Source organism: Clarias gariepinus, chromosome 26 (assembly GCF_024256425.1).
Source record: "Clarias gariepinus isolate MV-2021 ecotype Netherlands chromosome 26, CGAR_prim_01v2, whole genome shotgun sequence".
Lineage (NCBI taxonomy): Eukaryota > Metazoa > Chordata > Actinopteri > Siluriformes > Clariidae > Clarias > Clarias gariepinus.
In genome coordinates this window covers 4,475,346-4,494,292 of record NC_071125.1, presented here as the reverse complement: position 1 = coordinate 4,494,292, position 18,947 = coordinate 4,475,346, and the positions used below count along the sequence as shown (strand labels likewise).

General features: G+C 36.3%; 1 protein-coding gene across 1 annotated transcript in view; it reads right to left on the bottom strand.

Moving 5' to 3' along the window:
- Positions 1 to 7,227, bottom strand: part of LOC128514119 (B-cell receptor CD22-like) — a 131,913-nt gene extending 124,686 nt beyond the window's left edge. The window contains exons 1-4 of the mRNA XM_053487817.1: positions 6,999 to 7,227; positions 6,418 to 6,705; positions 2,726 to 2,986; positions 570 to 830 (exon numbers count right to left, since the gene is read on the bottom strand). The gene's annotated coding sequence lies outside the window, so the exon portion shown is untranslated. The remainder of the gene's footprint in view (positions 1 to 569; positions 831 to 2,725; positions 2,987 to 6,417; positions 6,706 to 6,998) is intronic.
- Positions 7,228 to 18,947: the final 11,720 nt, after the last annotated feature.

The following is an 18,947-nucleotide window of genomic DNA, read 5'->3' as shown; positions in this document are numbered from 1 at the left end:
TTCATAAAGCATAAATTATAAAAGTGTATCCTTACAGAAAACTTCATCACATTCACAACTACATGCATCTTTCTCATTTTACAAGAATTATGCATTAAACATTATTTTGCATATATTTGCATTATACTGCTCAAAAAAATAAAGAGAACACAGAGTCCAGGTTTGACTTGAACCATGCATACACATATGAGAACCATTCAAGTCAAACTGGGACAAAGTGTTACCTTTATTTTTTTGAGCAGTATATTTGCAAGTTAACTGATACTTAAGAAATGCTAATAGAAAGAGCAAATCAATAATATATTCTTAGAAAAAGAAATCAACACCTTTGATCAGAATGAAATAATAAAGAGGAATAATATCATGTTTTATGCAATGCCTAATAGACGCTGGATGACAAAGTGACTGAATATAAGCACTATAACAGTTAGAGACAGTATAGAATACTACATCACTTACCATAACTTGGCTATTAACACTACTTTTTCATACTTTCTTTAACCTACCCTGGCCCGGAAGTCTAATCACATGAAGATGACTTAAAGACATCGATAATAGCTGCTACTTACAATTGACACTGAGAGATAACTGCTGTGATTGGCCCGTTCCAACAGAGTTAGTGGCGATGCAGGAAACAGACGTGTCTCTCCTGACATTTTGAAGGACAAGAGGATTTTCTCTGTAGCGGGTGGTGGTGGTGTTTTGGGTGACGACCCACTCATAGGCTATGACTGTAGGGTTGCTATTGCTGGTACATTGAAGTGAGATGTCATTACCCTCGACTACAGTGCTGCTTCTCGTGTAAGTTATTTTCACATTCTTGGGTGCATCTGATGAAACGTGTTAAACATCAAGTGTGATTATGAATGCAGCATCATTTTTATACTCTACACTTTATTGTATAAACTGTATGTCCATAATACAATTTAGGTAAATATCTTAAAGTAATATACATATTTTTTGTAGACTCTAAGCTTAGGTTTGCATCATAAATTGATTTGATAATACAAAAGCAGAAAAATTTTATTGTTACATTTAACATTGGAATTTTATGAACTTCTAAAAATCTTTAAAAAACTTAAAATGTTATGCCATTATGTTATTTTCTTTATAATAATTTATCATTTCACCTTATTCTATCAAATTTGACATAATTAACAAACATATTTTAACTATTTTATTAAATATTAGCTCTGTTTCTTAGCGCTTTGGATTTGCGCTTTGCAATCTGCCTCAAAGATGTCGGATCGGATTATTTCTTTCAAGAGAGATGCTATTGTCCTAGCCTACGAGGCGCGTGGGCTCACTTCGCCTCTAGGAATTAGTGCTCATTTAACCAGGGGCTTAGCCTCATCTATTGCGCTGGCCAGAGGTATTCCCCTGCAGCAAGTGTGTGGTGCGGCAGGTTGATCCACTCCACACACATTTGTTGGATTCTATAGTTTAGATGTTTATGCTACTCCGGGCTTACAGGTCCTCGAGTCAGCCTCCCAGAGCTAGATCTAAGACCTCCTAGCTATTGTGCGCACCCTTGCATGATAAATCTGTTCCCTTTTAAAGGCTACACTCGATGCTGTGTGAAAACGCTATGTGAGCATCTTTTCATGTTGCCGGTTGTGAAGCATGTGTGTATCAAACACGCCAAATTTTGGCTTATATAACCAGTTTAGACTAGTAGGACTAGTCAAGGCTATTTTGCATCCTCACCTGAACTATCTTCCGAAAGTTTCATTCTCAACCATGCACCCTGTTGTTCTTGAAGCTTTCTGTCCTCCGCCTTTTACAGCTCCCGAGCAGGAAACACTTCACTTACTGTGTCCAGTACGTGTTGTTCAGATTTACGTCCACCGCGTCTCGGGTTACTTTGCTGTAACCCTGTTCCCTGAAAAGGCGGGAACGAGATGCTGAGTCCCAATGCTGCACTGCCTACGTGACCCGACATCTGTTTACTCCTATTTATAACCTGCAGGTGCATCTTATCAGATGACGTCACCCGACTGAGGTTATATGAGCCAAAAATTTGGCGTGTTTGATACACACATGCTTCACAACCGGCAACATGACAAGATGTTTCCCATAGTGTTTTCACGCAGCATCTCGTTCCCACCTTTTCAGGGAACAGAGTTACAGCAACCCGAGACACTGGAGACTTTTTTCATAAAGCATAAATTATAAAAGTGTATCCTTACAGAAAACTTCATCACATTCACAACTACATGCATCTTTCTCATTTTACAAGAATTATGCACTAAACATTATTTTGCATATATTTGCATTATACTGCTCAAAAAAAAATAAAGAGAACACATAGTCCAGGTTTGACTTGAACCATGCATACACATATGAGAACCATTCAAGTCAAAATGGGACAAAGTGTTACCTTTATTTTTTTGAGCAGTATATTTGCAAGTTAACTGATACTTAAGAAATGCTAATAGAAAGAGCAAATCAATAATATATTCTAAGAAAAAGAAATCAACACCTTTGATCAGAATGAAATAATAAAGAGGAATGATATCATGTTTTATGCAATGCCTAATACACGCTGGATGACAAAGTGACTGAATATAAGCACTATAACAGTTAGAGACAGTATAGAATACTACATCACTTACCATAACTTGGCTATTAACACTACTTTTTCATACTTTCTTTAACCTACCCTGGCCCGGAAGTCTAATCACATGAAGATGACTTAAAGACATCGATAATAGCTGCTACTTACAATTGACACTGAGAGATAACTGCTGTGATTGGCCCGTTCCAACAGAGTTAGTGGCGATGCAGGAAACAGACGTGTCTCTCCTGACATTTTGAAGGACAAGAGGATTTTCTCTGTAGCGGGTGGTGGTGGTGTTTTGGGTGACGACCCACTCATAGGCTGTGACTGTAGGGTTGCTATTGCTGGTACATTGAAGTGAGATGTTGTTACCCTCGACTACAGTGCTGCTTCTCGTGTAAGTTATTTTCACATTCTTGGGTGCATCTGATGAAACGTGTTAAACATCAAGTGTGATTATGAATGCAGCATCATTTTTATATTTTACACTTTATTGTATAAACTTTCTGTTCATAATACAATTTAGGTAAACATCTTAAAGTAATATACATATTTTTTGTAGACTCTAAGCTTAGGTTTGCATTATAAATTGATTTGATAATACAAAAGCAGAAACATTTAATTGTTACATTTAACATTGGAATTTTATGTTATGTTTAATTGTTACATTTTAACATATTTTTAATGTAACTTCTAAAAATCTTTAAAAAAACTTAAAATGTTATGCCATTATGTTATTTTCTTTAATAACTTATCATCATTTCACCTTATTCTATCAAATTTGACATAATTAACAAACATATTTTAACTATTTTATTAAATATTAGCTCTGCTTCTTAGATACAGTACTGTATATCTACTGTAGTACCAAAGGTGTAACACAAGTTACATTTATTCCGTTACATTTATGTAAGTAACTTTTTGAAGAGCAAAAATCTTTGAGTAGTTTTACTGCATACTTTTTACTTTTACTTTTAACGTTACTCTAACTTCGCTACATTCAGCTGCATTAGACTTGTTACTTTTTGAACTATTTATTCTACACATTACAGTAGATATTCTTTATTTTTGCCAGAGAAATGCAGCCGATGGATCTACCACATGACCAATCAGCTGCAATGACAATTACCACATGTTGCAGTTTGTGTTGCTGTTTTATTTTATGTTGCACTGTTAACATATATAATTGGCAAATAAGCTAGAGGCTAAAAAAACAAGTTTTTTACATTTTTTTTTTGTAAAAAACTTATTTTTTAGCCTCTAGCTTATTTGCTAATTATATACTCAGCAAAAAAAAATTAATTAAATAACATGTACCTGTGGAATAGTCGTTAAGACCTTAACAGCTTACAGAAAGTAGGCATTTAAGGTCACAGTTCTAAAAACGCATGACACTAAAGAGACTTGTCTACCGACTGTGAAAAACACCCAAAGAAAGATGCCCAGGGTCCCTGCTCATCTGCGTGAACGTGCATTAGGCATGCTGCAGGGAGGCATGAGGACTGCTGATGTGGCTAGGGCAGTGGTTCTCAAACATTTTCTGTCATTCCCCACTTAAGGGGGTGGGCGAATTTTCAAGCCCCACGGCCAAGTTTACTATTTATTAAAATATCAATTTCTAAGCCAATAAGATCAAATAATACCAAGTTCAAAACAGATAAAAGATTCAAGATTCAAATAACTTTATTAATCCCAGAGGCAAATTACACGTGCAATTGTTATAACAGACTTACTTTGTCACTTATCTAGAGCTTTCTTTCAAAGAAGTCGAGTGGCTAATTAATGTGACTGGGGTGTGTTGTCTCTAAGTGTCTTCCTACTTTGTTTTGTCTCGTGCTGTCTGCTGCCAGCGGTTTAAGACACAAAACACACATGGGTCTCTCCTCTGCCCCCACCATCCCCACCATGAATCCAATCGCAACATACAGTAGGCTTCATCATGTTTTCCTTTCGGCTGGCTTTTTGGTTGATTAGGCTGATAGTGCTAAATCACCTGCTTTTTTGTGGTCCATGTAATAAATGTATCCATTGACGTTATTATGCTCACTACATACAGTACGCTACTGACCCGGTGTTATGCCCTAAAATGCCCCCTGCCACGGATTTCCCCCCCTACATAATCTCTTTCAAATAATATATTAGAACATAAACTCATAAGTTTATGGTTTACAAATTACGAATTATAACAAATGAATTTCATTATAAAATAAGCAATATAAAAAAAGGTTGTATAGGGGAAAAATATATAAATTATAAATCGTTTGATGTAATTTTTCACCACAAACAATATTTATTTAGTGTAATTTGTGATAAATAATTTGTTATTTGTACATTGACAATCCCCTGCAAAATAAATGTGCCATAAAATCATAATTTTTGGGGATTTGTTTTGACGGCTGTCACGTGCCTAGGGTTAATTATAATAGTAATTATATATTTGATAATAATAAACCTTTGAATGTACAGTATGTCCTAATATAATATTTGATAGAGATTACGTGTGTGTGTGTTGGGGGGAGGGGGGCGCTTGGGCAATCCGTGGCAGGGGGCATTTTAGCGCATAACACCTGTTTGTGTCCGCGGTAAAGTTAGTTTGATATTCACATCTCAGAATTCAATAGCTGCGTAAATAAACCCGCAAATAAGATACCCAGATATATTTCCTCTCTACATTGTCTTTAAGCTACATCCGCCTTAAATTATACATGTTTAAAAGCATAAACACCATTATTTTCTACGGCGCAACAAATGATTTAGGGAACATCGCAAAAAGCCGCACACCAACAAAAAGCGTAGAACGATATTGATCGTCCCTTCTGTTCAACGCCTGAAGGATTAAAAAGCAACTTTGTTGCTGCACTTGAAAACTAGAAATGCCAGACTAGTACTGCCTAATAAAATATTAATGTTTAACAAAAATACAGAAACATCAGCATACACATTGGAATAAATTAAATGACATATATAATACCGAATGTTTCCTTATATATTGTTCCTCTGCAGTTAACATGCCGACGTTAAACTGTTATTGTTGCACTGTGGTTCCACTTTTTCTCTGATGTTATTTTAATTTACTTGTATTAATGATCCATTTCTTTGTGTGTCATTATTTAGTTTCGAGTGTCCGATAAAGAAAATAAAGATTAAATAAATCAATAAAGAAAAGCATGAATTAGAATAGGTACTTTCCTATTATTTTCCATTAATTCCCTCCCGTTCATTGCGCCCCACCTGTCATGTCTGTATTCCCCACTAGTGGGGCGCCCCACACACTTTGAGAACCACTGGGCTAGGGCAATAAATTGACAGTGAGGACAGCTGATCACCCTCGCAGTGGAAGACCACGTGTAACAACACCTGCACAGGATCGGTACATCCGAATATCACACCTGCGTGACAGGTACAGGATGGCCACAACAACTGCCCGAGTCACACCAGGAACACACAATCCCTCCATCAGTGCTCAGACTGTCCGCAATAGGCAGTCCATGAGGAGGAGATGCACTGCAGTACTTCAAGCAGCTGGTGGCCACCAGATACTGACTGGTACTTTTGATTTTGAGCCTCCCTTCATTCAGGGACACATTGTGAAACATTTTTAGTTTATGTCTTATGTTGTTGACTCTTTGTGTTCATACAAATATTTACACATTAAGTTTACTGAAAGTAAAAACAATTGAAAGTCAGAGGACGTTTCTTTTTTTGCTGAGTATATATGTTAACAGTGCAACATGAAATAAAACAGCTACTCTAACTGCAACATGTGGTAATTGTCATGAGGCAAATGCTGAAGATTTTCTGATCTCATCTTTAGACTTGATATCCAATATAAAATCATTCTTATAAACTTTACTTACACAGGACATTGATATAAACTGAAGTACTCCAGTAAGATGTTCCACTGAGAGAGCTCTTGCACCTGAGACTTGTGTCCTGAGTTACACTGAATGTAGCAGTGGCCTGAGATTCCCAAAATTCCTCCCAGTCCTTCGTGTTGGTAAACGCATTAGAAATGGGACTCGCACCGTACCAGTAAATCCGTGGTGGAGACGAGCGGCAGGAATGGCGGAATTTGCATGTTGCAGTAAAAGGCTTGCCCTCTACTTGTTTGCTTTCAACAGATATTTCAGGCTCTGTAGGATCCCCTGTGAGAAAAAATATGTGTTTGTAAGATTTATCATAGGACGAATTAACACCTAACACAATAATAGCAATTCCCATCCACCAACCATGTCTACTCTATCGTACAACTGCTAAGGCTCATGTGAAACCAGCCACTGCGTCTTTTATGATAATATCTATAATATAAAATATAGTATCAATATGTTTGCATTTGAGGTGGTAAAAAATCTCTCTAGAATTCTGCATAGGTGCACTCTAAACTATTCACACATTAGCATGCAGTAACCCTAATACAGTATAATATGTGTATACTCACAGACATATATGTTGATGATTTGATGATCTTCATAAAATCCTTGGTTGTACCCATCTCTATCCCAGACCCATACGTACAGGCCCTCCTCACTGTCACTGTCCTGGACGTTGTTAATCCTTAAACTGCAGTCTCCACTATAACGAGATCCTGGGACTGATGTCCTTCCACTAAACTCACTTAATATCTCACTACGTTCATTAGAGTAGACAGTTGGGTATCCCCATCTCGCATACTTGTACCAGGCGACTTTACTGTAAGTTACAGTGCGGCACGGCACCAAGACGCAGCTACCCCTGATGGCATTGACTGAATCCACGGACACCCACCAGCAGTGACACGCACCAACTAGCAGTGAAACTGAGAAGATAAAATAAACATTATTTATTTTTGTTAAACATTTTGCTTTATTATAAAGCAGAAAAGACTATCAATGATTTTCCATTGTAGGAAATCATTGTAGCTTGTATTTTGCTAATTACAAAGTAAAAGCATACTCACATATTTTTAGGGATATTTATATTTTCTAGAAGTGTCTAAGCTTTTACATCAAAGCTGGGCTAACATTTAAATGATTCATAAATTATTTACTCATTATTAATTATAAACATACTGTAAATCAATTTTTAAATGATTATTCATGTAGTTTATTGGCCTAATATTACTTGCTTGTGCAGCCATTTACAAAAATGCACTTAATAGCTCCTTATAATATGGTTACACCACTGATTAAAATACAGTAAAGCATTTTTGTCATGTAGCCTTCTTGATATAGTAGTAATTTAATGAGACAGTAAATTATTTTTAATTTAAATACTATATTAGAATTGTTTAAGTTTAAAATAGGTTAATCTTATATACAGTGAAAATTAATCTGTGGACAGTGCACAAACATAGGGATTACATAAGAAAATCTGATTTTTGTGCTGTGAAGTATGTATTTATTTTTTATTATATAGTAAATAAGCTAAAGTGATAATTTGCAAGTAATGAGATACAAAGTTGTAGTCAGATACCAACATAAAGAAAAACAATGTGCTGGCATTTTTATATAAGGTATAATAGGAAAAACGCAGCATTTGTACAAACACACATTTCCCTCCTTAGAATTTCTTCTATAAATAAAAATATAAACTTTTTTTTAAGAACAATTATTAACTAAAATGAAATTTACATGCATGTTTGCAGTGTCAATCATTAATGTCTCATTTCTATCTTTTAAGTTCAATAACCAAAGTCCTAACTAAGTTTCCATAAGCATTTAACTTTCAGCACTTTATTTTCACAGTGAATATATTAGGGTGTCAGATTTGACAATTTTTGTGTGTACTGTAGGTGTTAAAAAACTACAAATCTACAAATTAGCTTTAGAGATGTAATAAATAACTATAAATAAATAAGACATAAATGTGATATGAGAATGATATTGTGAAATAATGGAACATATTTTGGGGGAAAAAAAGCTTATTATTGTGAAATATATTGTACTCTGCAAATTATTTTTCCCAATAACAGAGATTATTGCAGAGGCATTTTATTTCATTCATGCTGTTTTTATTTCAAAATGTCATTTTTTCAAAGTCAGTTTTTATTTCAAAATCCCATTTTTCATGATGGCCTATTTATTTCATAATGAGACTTTTCAGCAGAATGAGTCGTTCTGTCAATCAAGATCGATAGGGCGGAGCCAGCTGTGTGATTGGTTGGTCCTTTATTTCAGACGTAAGTAATAGCGCATGAAGTATCGAGTTAGGGCTAATGGTGCAATACATATTTTATGCAGTAGGTGGCAGTACAGTGTCTATGGTTATATTATCCCTCTCTATCTGATCAGCTAAAATGACCAGAACTGGCTGAAGTTCACACCTGTCCAATATCTTCCATGAGTTTTAACTTAGCACACAACTGTTAGATGTTAGAACTGTAATGTTAGAGCTGTCAGAGCCTGTGGAACTGTAATTTTTCCTCACACAAAAGGCATAATCTGCTAATTTGAGGAATTTCACAGCATCTGCTTTTAAAGTTTTTTCTTCTTGTCGCATAAATTTTCAGCTCCACCTTTTTTTTATCCATGGCAATTATTTATTCTTTGCTGTATCGAGAAATGATCCATATCTCTCCCTCTGTAAATTAAAAGTAAAAGGGGGCGTAGTTTCAGAACACGTATGGAATAGGATTACAATACATTTACATGCACACAAACTGTGCCGCTTTGGGCCGGATAGCCAGGAAAAAAGAGCTCAGAGCCAACAATAGCGTTCAGCACAAAACCTCTATCAGCCTTTTTAGCGTCACAAAATTATAATACAAAACATACAGTAAAAGTAAAGAAAAGGGTAAAACAATAGAGCGTTTCGGGGGGGAACAGCACAGCTGACACACGCGCACACACCTCCTCAGCAGACACGCGCAGCAACTCTTAAAGGGCAACATACTGTACATACACGATGTGAAATACAACAAAGTGTTGGCCGTTACAAAACACGCACTTTATCATCGGCACCCGTACGATTAATGCACTTATCTACCTGCGTAAAAAAGAGATGCAATATTATAGTTTCCGTCATTTTTAAAATAAATTTACGTACTGACTGGGCCGGCCACATTGACCAGATGGCCTTTCCGCCACTGCCTAGCACGTTATTGCTAGCTGTAGCAGCGGTCCGCGGAGCAGGTATTCAGGGAAACTAATTGATGTTAAAGGATCAGCCAATAGGCGCGCAGGTCCAACCCACTGGCGCTGATTGACAGAACAACTCATTCTGCTGAAAAGTCGCATGATAAAATAAATAGGCCATCGTGGAAAACGGGATTTTGAAATAAAAACTGACTTTGAAAAAATTACATTTTGAAATAAAAACAGCATGAATTAAATAAAATGCCTTTGCAATAATCTCTGTTATTGGGAAAAATAATTTGCAGAGTGCAATATATTTCACAATAATTAAAAATTAAAAAAATATGTTCCATTATTTCACAATATCATTCTCATATTACATGTATGTGTCTTATTTATTCATCGAGTTATTTATTTTATCATGTCCTATTTACTTATTTAATTTTAAACACTTTGGAGTTCCATACAGGACAACATGGATTGGGATTATACACTTACTCAAAACGTTTTTAAAAAAAAGTAGTTTACTTCCAGCTGTCTTTACATCTAAGCAGAAATTATATATTCTATAAGTTCCAGTCGGGCTTTCAGTCAGGATCTGTCATAATACAACTCTTTTGAAACTGACTGATATGTTGCTCTTGACTCTGGCTATTGTGGTATTCTAGTTTTGCTACCACTGACTTTCATTTAATCAACCACAATATTCTTTTACCTCATCTTAACCCTTAAACCCAGAACATTTTTAGCCATAATTTGCATTACTATGGTATTTTATATATAGTTCTAAAAAGAAATAAGAGACCACTGCAAAATAATTAAGTTTTCCCTGCAGGTGCATGTATTATTGAGAAGCTTTGTTTCATTTTTTTGTGAACTCCTGACAACATTTCTCCTAAACTCTAAATATAATTATAGTTATTTAGAGAGTATACAGTGCAATTCAAAAAGAATCAACCGATTTTACTACACGATATATTATTAAGGAAAAGTAATACAAAACTCCAGCCAAGTCAGAAGTGTTTTATTCACAATCAACTTTTATTTCCTGTATTACAAGTGTTCGATGTGACCACCACCTGCAGTACGGGCAAAATCAATATGATAAGAGAAGTCCTCCCAGGTGCGTATCAGCATATTATGATCCACTGAGTTGATTATAGATCAGTTGTTATTCAATGTTTAATGTTTAAGGTGGCAGCCATTCAAAACATAGATAACTACTTTTTAAAATAGTCACTAACTCATTCCATAATGATGCTCGAGAACTGAAGCAATTATTCATAAAATCGGTTAATTATTTTTGAATTACCCTGTATTTAAAGGAAATGACATCATCACATCAAAATAACCCAAGATCACGTAGTATTTGCAGAGCTTTATTAACTTAAATAAAACAAATTCAAATAATTTGTGGTTTTCATGACGGAGATCATGGTGGATCATGACCAGGTTGTGAGTACTTTTTCCCTTTAATGGGAAAATAAAGGTTTAGGTTGTGCAGGGGAGGACAAAGGACTTCTTCCAGGACTAAAATGTTGCACTTCTGGACCATCCTGCATGTTCCCCTGATCTAAAACCTCTTGAGAATGTTTGAGGATGGATGGCAGGGGAAGTTTACAAAAGTGGATGTCAGTTCCAGACTGTGGATGCCCTTTATACAGCCATCTTTACCACATGGAACAACATTCCCACTAGCCTCCTGGAAACAGTTGCATCAAGCATGTCTAAATGATTGTTTAAAGATATCAACAAGAATAGTGGCACTACTCACTACTGAGTCCCCCCTCTTAGTTCTGTTGTGGGTATTTGGGGCTATGGTCTTTTGATCAGCTGTTAAACAACCTGTTTGAGTTTAAATGCAGTTTTTATAAATTGCCAATCTCTGTTTTTTGTCTCTTGCTCCTTTTTTGTCTTTTAAAGCATTTTTTACAACCTGGTTATGATCCACCAGCGCGAAATGCTAAGACTTGGAATGTTTCCCCCAGTCTTTAGATTTTGTTCATTTTGTATATATATAGGGCTCAGGATTGTGCAATATAGGAAGAGCTATCTTTTTTCAGCACAACCTAGCTAATATGATGGATTGTATTTATTTTGTGTTAACCAACTGTACAAACATGTCTGAGCAAAGAATTAAAAGAAAAAAAAGTGTCATAAATGTAAGAAATAGTGCAAATACAAAAAACACAAGATTCCATTGTGGGACTAGTTCTGTTTCCTTTATATTTGCTCCCACAGACTTTCAAAACCATGGAGTGTCATATCACTGGTATGCAGATAATTTTATATGACATATCTACCTTTAAAACCTGAGGATATTTCCCCCTAAATATTCTCGTTGATTGCATAATTGAAGCCAAGACTTGGCTTGCAAACAACATTTAACAACTATAACTATCCAACTCTTAGATTTGGTACTCTATTGTGAGAAATAGCTTTAACCAGCTCCAACACATTGCCAAATTCAAACCAAATCTCTTGTTTAAAGGCCTGGAGATGGTAATTTCTGCTTTTATCACAATTGCATGGACTATTGCAAACTTTATTTAGGTACTGTAGGAGTTTTTCAGTCTTTATTCTATAATTTGCAACTTGTCCAAAATGCAAGTGCACTATGGGTTTTTAAGTCACTACATGGTTTGTCTCCACGACACATTCCCTATACATCAGGCCAGGCTCTGCAGTCTACCAATAAATCCCTTCTAAGCCTCGCCGGTCAGAATTAAATAAAAAATGCACATTTTCAGTGGCTGCGCCTAGACTGTGGAATATGCTTCCTCTTGATTTAAGATCAGCTTCAACTCTTAGTCTATTAAAATCATGCCATCTCTTCTCTTTTGCATATGTGTGTACCTAATCTTTAGTATTTTTAGTACTGTATTATTACTTATGTGACCCATTTATGTATTAACTATTAAAATTTAACTGGCACAAATCCATGCCAGGTGTTTTTTTAATGCACTCCCCCCCCAACTGTCACAACTGAGACCTCAACATAATTTTCAATCTTTATTATGATCAAATATTATATTCCGATCAAAATAAGCCCTATACATAATTGGGCATATAATTGGGTTTCTTATTGGGCATATTTATTTTGCGAGGGCTAGTCATGTAATACAAATTACATAAACTAAATAAATATTGTAAATAAATATTTTAATAATATTTTTTACATTAAAAAGGTATGTAATACTGATTTCACATATACGTATATGGAAATTATTGCATATAACCATAAATTCTTACACATTCAGTCATCATTTTAGTTCAGAGAGCTCAGATCAAAAAAGACAACTAAATTTTATTAATGTTCAACAAGGAGTTTCACATGACTAGGGCACTTTATAATAGGAATATAATATTTAATCATAATGAAGATAAAAATTATAGTGTCATATAATATTTTATACCCATCCATGGCAGGGGGAATTGTAACAAGTAACCATTGTGTGTCAACGGGAGGCTTTAGACATCAAACTGTGCTTTTGTGTTTCAAATATGTCAGGTATAAAACCAAAGTTTTTATTACTTTCAAAAATTTACCACCACAGGAATATGGGAATGACATTGCAAAAATGTAGAACTTACCGAATGCATGTATTATTTTTATTATTGGTCATAAAAACAACTGGAAACAACCAAAACAAGCATTAAAACACATGATTATAGGTATATGTTTCTTTGCCTATGTGACCTATTATTATTATTATTTTTTTTTTTACATTTTTGGCACAGTTATGTGTTTAAAGTGGGTTAAATTTGAATAAAAATTTATTTCATCATATTTCCTGAGTTGTGGAAATTACTTGGGTTTTAGGGACTGTGTTTTTTCCGTGTTGTAGTTATTTTGCCATTTTGTTTGATTTTACTCTGTCTTGTATTTTTAGATGCTAGGTTGTATGGTGTGCTCTTAAGCATTTTTCAAATCCTCTTTTAAACTTTTTAAAAGAAAAAAAAAAATCCTACCAGCTGTACAACACGTTGGTCACTGTAATAAAATAATCATATATTAATTGTATTATTTGTATGTATTGTATTAATTGTGTCATATAGACTGTAGACACTTTAAAACTGGCCTGTTGGTTTTTGGCAACATAAGGCCTTAAAATAATGTACAATAGAAATAAACAGACTGTAGGTTTCCACTGAATAATAAGGTTAAGACATCTGTTCTGAGACAAATCAACTCCTTTTATGTAAGAACAAGCTTTACAGGGTGTAGATGATGTTGGCAAGGAAGTTTGTGTATAAAATTGAATGGGTGGAAGAAAGAAATCTCCTTTCTCCATGCTGTAACTGTTTGCTGTATGAGACTGGGAGTTCTGTTCCAACTGTGGTTAAACTGTGGTTTCAATGCTTTAACCTAGTTAATGATTTATTTGTCTTTATACTATAGTGTTGTGGATTTTCACCACATCATCTTTGGCTTTTAAAATATGGAATTGGTTACTTAATACTTTCCTTTAGTTACGTATTTAACACTGTGAATAAATGGAAGAAGCAGACTACTGTATTAATTAATTTTATACCAGAAAAAAAACTCTAAATTATGTTTCTTTTTTTCGTGTAATTTGTAACATGATTAGATAACATGTTTAATTACAAAAGAATCATTTCTTTAAATGTTTGCTATTTGCAAATAATGTGATGGCAACCCAAAAATTTGACACATTTCTTTTCTTTTGTCTGTAAAACACAGGGTCCCTTTAAATATGAATAGTACATAGTGTCCATTAAAACCAGAGATGAAACATATGCACCATTGCAGATCAGTTACTGCGCTTTTAACTTTCCATAATACAACACCTATTAATGCAGTTACTTTACCTGCAATGAAAAGTTTGAGAGTCCTAAATCTATCCATTACTGGAGCCCTGGAGACAAGAAGAAATAAAATGATGCTTTACTTATGCTAAAAGTGTCCCACTGGCTTTTATTCACAGCATAACAAGTAAAAGTGTCTTAAAGATAAAAAAAAAGTGTAAAGCAAGTGTTTAAGTTTGATGTTTGGAAGTACTGTAAACATTCAAATGTAGTGTAGGGTGTTCAGATAAGTCACCAGTTAATAATCTTACCTGGATAATGTAGATACTCTGTACAGGAAAACTATTCACAATCCAATCCCTGTTGCTCAGTCTAATACTTGTATTAACAGATCCTCTGTACTCTTTAAAATCTGCCTGCTGCAACCATTTATAATCCCCTGAAACAGTGACATGAAAAAGAGAATGTCAATAACCAAAAAAATGAACCAGATCCACTGCACTGTGAGAATGGTAAAAACATTGATTCTCAATATTCACAAGGACTGTCCTTCCCTGAAAAGATGACAACTTGCTTGTGGTCATGGGTGTGGACTCTACTGTGTGTTAGTCAAGAGAGTTAATAGTAGACTAATAGCTCAGCCCATTTTTAATGCTTCTCCACATTATTGTGGTCTAAACTAAGTTGCCAGGTTATTAGGTACTAAGTAGTAAAATATATTTATACCTATAACTGTATTAAGAAGCCTATAAATATAATAACTTACTACTCTAAAACAAAATAATAAATCTAAGCAAACCTTTTACTAAGTAACTAACTTGTGGTACCATCTATGATGTTTTATAACTACTGTAATGAATATGTCCAACATTGCAATGATTTTTATAATGACGATGACAAGGATGATTTTCTTACTTTATACTCTTACAGATGATTTCTATCTGCCAGGTTTTCTTATTTTCACCAATATTTTGAGGTAGTAGAGTTAAGCTGTGTGATAATGTTTGTGTGTGTGTGTGTGTGTGTGTGTGTGTGTGTGTGTGTGTGTGTGTTTATCAGTCCAGTCCCTTTTTGTTGAGGAGACGGATGGCTTGTGGAAAAAAGCTGTTGCACAGTCTGGATGTGTGTGCTCGAATGCTTCGGTACCTTTTTCCAGATGGCAGGAGTGTGAAGTGTGTGTGAGAGGGGTGTGTCCGATCAGCCACAATGCTGGTGGCTTTGCGGATGCAGCGTGTCGTGTAGATGTCTTCAATAGAGGGGAGAGAGACCACGATGATCTTCTCCGCTGTCCTCACTATCCGCTGTAGGGTTTTGCGGTCCATTATGGCACAATTCCCAAACCAGACAGTGATGCAGCCGCTCAGGATGCTCTCGATAGATCCCCTATAGAAGGTGGTCAGGATCAGTGGTGGAAGCTGGGCCTTCCTCAGTCTTCTCAAAGGGAAGAGACGCTGTTGGGCTTTCTTGTGTAGGGAGCTGGTGTTGAGGGACCAGCTGAGGTCTTTCTCTAGGTGGACACCCAGGAATTTGGTGCTTTCGACGATTCCCACAGAGGAGCCGTTGATGCTCAGCGGAGAATGGTCGCCTTGTGTCTTCCTAAAGTCTTTACTTTACACCAGTCCGTTAGCCTCTGCACCTTCTCTCTGTACGCTGACTCGTCGTTCTTGCTAATGAGTCCCACCACGGTTGTGTCATCAGCTAACTTAATGATGTGGTTCGAACTGTGTGTTGCTACACAGTCGTGAGTCATCAGTGTGAACAGCAGGGGACTGAGCACACAGCCTTGTGGGGCCCCAGTACTTAGTGTGGTGGTGCTGGAGGTGCAGTTCCCGATCCGTACTGAGGCCTACCGGTCAGAAAGTCCAGGATCCAGTTGCAGAGGGAAGTGTTTAGGCCCAACAGGTTCAGCTTCCCAATCAGTTGTTGGGGGATGATAGTGTTAAATGCTGAGCTGAAATCTATGTACAGCATTCGAACATATGTGTCCTTCTTGTCCAAGTGTGTAAGGGGAAGATGTAGTGTAGTGGAGATGGCGTCGTCTGTTGAGCGGTTAGAACAGTACGCAAATTGCAGTGGGTCCAGTGAGGAGGGCAGCAGGGTCTTTATGTGTCTCATGATGAGCCGCTTAAAGCACTTCATGATGATGCTGACTCTGACCATTTAAAAAAACGTTTGCGTTTATTTTCTGACGCGCTCAAGTTCACCAAAAACAATACAGAACAGCGCACCTTACTTGCTTTCAAACATTTACAAATTCAAGTTTTTTTCGTTATTGTGAGTGCGCTTAAATAAAACTTGAGTCTTATAAAGGCTATGTAGTCTTATATAGTTTTGCACATTAATCTAAGTCCTCATCTGTTACATTTTTAAGGACAATAGTTTTTTTAGCCTGTCACGGCGTGCGCTCAAATTAATATAGCTCTTCGCTCACTAGTTAGGCGGCCTCCCGTTCAGATATGCGAAGGAGCAGGGCCACGGAATTAGGCACGGATGGTAATAGTTAAAATATTAACAAGGGGGATGTTTGATGTCATGTGGGCATTATAAGATTTGTACTGAAACTTCTAACTAAAAAGTGGAAGCTGGCACGCCTAAAAATAGACGCAGGTTATTTTTTTTAATAGTCTAAATAAAAATCCTCCTCTTTAGTGCCTCCTATTCCTATTAATCCTGGGTTGTTGTTCTTTTAGTTGTGTGCTTTACAATGCCAGACAACATTCAAATGCAAATTATTCACTCTCCCCAAGTGTGAATCAGCTGTTCTCACCTATACATTCAGAGGCACCTCTCCACACTTTAAAAACCTCTTGAATTTGCGGCTCTTCTGAAGACTTTCAGTGATTTAAAGCCTCTTTTTAAATTTGTGTAAATTTTATCTTCTGGATTTTAGATTCTAAAGTTTACATTGTTACCGTTTTTAATCCTTGGAATGAAAAAAAATGATATTTCCCTTATGATAGCATAAATTGCATTGTTTTTAAAATCAAAAAGGCCAATTTGTCTTTTCCTCATAAAGTGTTTAGGGGGAAATTCCACCTATACAAGTGTGACAAATATGCAAAGGAAAAAAAATAGGAAAGGGCAAATACTTTTTCATGGCACTGCACATGTAGTCAGATTGTTCCACTGGGATCTGCGGTAACATAAACACGCGCTCTTTGTCGGCGGCGCACTTGCGCATCCATATGCGTAGAAAAGAGATGCATGGTATTATGATTTCCGTCATTTTTTTTTATATACATATATTTACGTACTGACTGGGCTGGCCCACATTGGCCAGCGGCCCACTGGGAAAACTCCTGGTGCTCCAGATGGCCAGGCCGCCACTGCTCCTCTTTACTTTCCTACTGTATGTAAAATCAGCGCTTAACCGCATGCATAAAGTTTTGTAAATTCGTTTAACTTCTATTTCATAAGGGTTTTGCCAGCGGTGGTACAGCGCAACGGGGTCATTATTTACTATTAAAGAAAATTATGATGATCTGTCACGGCGTGCGCTTGTGATGGGTGTGCTCCCAAATCTACTATCGCTACTCGCTCACTCCGTAGGCTCCCTGAATAGGCGGCAAAGGGACGGAGCCGCTTATTCGTTTCGGCTGGCGATAATTAGCGTTAATATGATCTCGGGCTTGCTCCACATTATAAAAGCAAGCGCGGAGTTTAGGAAAGGCGGGATGTGGTGGAGAATAGGCAGTGGCGGTTCTACACTGAATTCCTCCCCAGGCGAGACTCCCTCCCGCCGCACCCCCCCCCCATCCCCCCGCCCCGTCATCGCCACTTCTAACCCCTTTGCGCGATGTGTATAAATCAATGTGTGTGTGAATAATATTACATATTTTTTTATACAGGTATATAATAACTCATGCTAGGGTAATTTTACTATGCTAAATTTATGAATTACACTCAAAGTATCAAATCCAACTATGAAATCTGATTTAATTGTTACCATTAAACATTTTATATCTACGTGTTTATTTTTCTATTTATGTTTATGTTTTGCTGGCGAATTACATTTTAGGCAGAGACGTCTGCTCAGTCTTGTTAATTTGTTTTAAAACCCCCAATTCTGTGAATTCCCCCAGCAGCGAAACCGGTTTGATGACTTCACACCTGTTGTAAAGGTGAGATGGGGGATTACAGTAACTGTGGGTGCGCTTCACCTCGGAGCGCGCTGTCGTGTTGTATTCAAAGAATAGACTAAAAAAATCATGTTTGCTTCAGCATTGGAAACAATATTGTATTAGGCTAACTTTATTAAAGATTATACACTTTTGTATTCTTTCTTCACACGTGGGCATCTTTAAATTTTTAGATATTGATTCTTTCTTGATGCAGCGTTAATTTTCTGAGCGAATTAATAATAATTTTCATGAATAAACAGGAGGAAGAAGAAAAGTTCACGCGAAAATAAGAAAAAGCTTTAGAGGTAAATGCTGTGAAATGCTTCTAATGAACAGATTCTGCCTATAACAGGTCAGGGACAGTGAGGCTGGATCCAGCAGCGCACCACATCCCACATCATAATACACTGGCTCATTAAAGTGGAGATTAATTTTTAAAATTAC